Consider the following 2,500-nt stretch of genomic DNA (forward strand, 5'->3'; position numbering starts at 1 on the left):
GTAAATAAGCTTTACTTATTTACTTATTTATAGGTTTTCTTTTTTTTTTTCTTTTTTTTTTTTTTCAATAAGCAATATCACACGATAGTTCTCAATAATGATTTTCTGTGGAAAAGAAAAGAAAAAGAAAAAAAAAAATCCAATTGCAATGAAGTACGCATCGCTTGCATCAACAGTTTTGATCAAACCAAATAATTATTACAATTGGAATCTAATCAAACTCTAATAATTATGTTTATATAATTATTATGTTTGATATAAATGACATAAATAAATCAATTCATTTTTCATATATACATTGGTAATATAAACATATGAGATATACATAATAATGATCACTGTCGATCATATTTATAAGATCCTGAAAAATCTCTATAGATATATTTAATAATAATCTATTAAAATCTAATTGGATTAAAGTATAAAAAAAAAATTGCTAATTTATCGTATAAATGTGATTTCGTTTCTTTTTTTTTTTCGTTTGTTTGTTTGTTTGTTACTTTCTTTTCTTTTTTTTTTTTTTTTCTTTTTTTTTTTTTAGATCATTTACGCAGGAAAATCTGTTCAATGAAACTAGGCATTCCTTTAAGTCACGATACACACGGTGTATACGTGTAACGATTAGAATCTAATCGGACTAATACATTTCAAAGGATACCTGTGCTGTCTCTTTTCAAGCGTGTACTCTTCCGTCGTAGAAACCTTTCCATTCTCGCGTTCAACGACACACGGGAAGCCCCTTAAAACTCTTTGCGTGTCAACACCATGATGTAGTACGGATGTCTGCTTTGAAAAAAAAAAAAAAAAAAAAAAGAAAGAAAGATAAAAGGGAGGAGGGGAAAAAAGAGAGAGAGAGAGAGAGAGAGAGAGAATGGGAAATAGGAAGCACAATGTGTATTTCAAACTCCGAAGCTCGTTCATTCGTTAATATAAATAAAAATAATCGTACGAAATCGAATATCTTCGAAATCTTTTCCTATTTTTCGAAAATATTACAAAATAAACGATGGGATATAACGAACAACACGTAATACTTAGAATCGTTCAAATAAATGTTATTGTAATAATATAATAATATGCAAAAAATAAAATTATTATCAAAGAAAGATAACATTAGGACAATGTGACGAAATTAATAATATTTCTTAATCCTTAAAAAAGAAAAAAGAAAAAAGAAAAAAAAAACGACAAAAAGAAAGAGAAAAGAAATCAGAATTTTAGAATTCTCTTATCAAAATTATTCGAATATTTTTTTTATTATTCAATAAGAAGATCAATTTAATCCACTGTGAGTAACATTAAAGGATAGAACAAAATTTGGGAATGATTTTTTTTTTTTTATTAATGTTTAAAAATTTTTAGAAAATTAATCAAAAGAAAGGGAAAAAGAAAAGAATGTTGTAATAATCTAATCTAAGGAATAGTCAGAGAGATGAAGAATAAAGAGAGGAATGTGGTATTAAAAGAAAAGGAAGAAAGAAAGAAAGAAAGAAAGAAAGAAAGAAAAGAAGAAAAATATAATAAAAAAGATAATTATTATTGAAAATACTGGTTTTCTCGTGTCGGTATGTGACGAGACGTGATATTTAATGGACCCATTCTGGATGATGATGGTGATGGTGATGGTGATATGGTGTGATGGTGGTACGAGAGAGCGCGCGCGCGCGCCCGTTCTCGATCTTCGTGATAGGAGAGTTAGTTCTCTCTTCTTTGTCGTTTCTTCTTTGTCGTCTTCGTGTAGTCCTGGGTGCCCCTGTCGTAAACGTTCTAAGGGTTTTCACGGGGGCTGTAAACCGATACGATTAAGCCGCCGTTGTGTTGTAAAAGGGCGACGCCGGTGCAAAAGGGCAATTAACACGAGCCGCGTGACACTCGGATTATAAGTCATTCCGTCGGTTACAGCTGTCCTTGTAAATGCCGGCCAATCGACGTCGACTAACTATTTCCTTTCCTTTCCTTTTCCTTCCCTTTTTTCTTTTTATTCTTTTACTTTTTTTTTCTCTCTCTCTCTCTCTCTCTCTCTTTTTATTTTATCTCTTTCTCTTCGACTTTTAAACTTTGTATCTTATGGCTATCGTACGATCCTACCAATCTTATATCTAAGTCCCTTTTCTTTGCGCACGAAGTATCGTTTAAAATCGTTAAATTGTTGTTTATTTGTTCGTTTGTTTGTTTAATTTTTAATCGTCCCTTTTTTCCTTCTCTACGAACGGTATTAACATCATCGCGATATATATATATATATATATATATATATATATATATATATATGTATATATATTCTTTTTTTCTTTTATTATTTTTATATTCACTCATTTATCTTTATTTACTTCTTTCTCCAATCGAATATCTTCGAAAATAATAATAATAACAGTATAATGTCCGTCCACGCAAAATAATAATGATACGAGTTAATTAATTATTATTAACGCGCGTGTAATATAAGATACGTATCGCGTATATCGTAGATATAATATATCGGATTGCTAGTTTTAGAGGT

Source organism: Vespa velutina, chromosome 12 (genome assembly GCF_912470025.1).
Source record: "Vespa velutina chromosome 12, iVesVel2.1, whole genome shotgun sequence".
Taxonomy (NCBI): domain Eukaryota; kingdom Metazoa; phylum Arthropoda; class Insecta; order Hymenoptera; family Vespidae; genus Vespa; species Vespa velutina.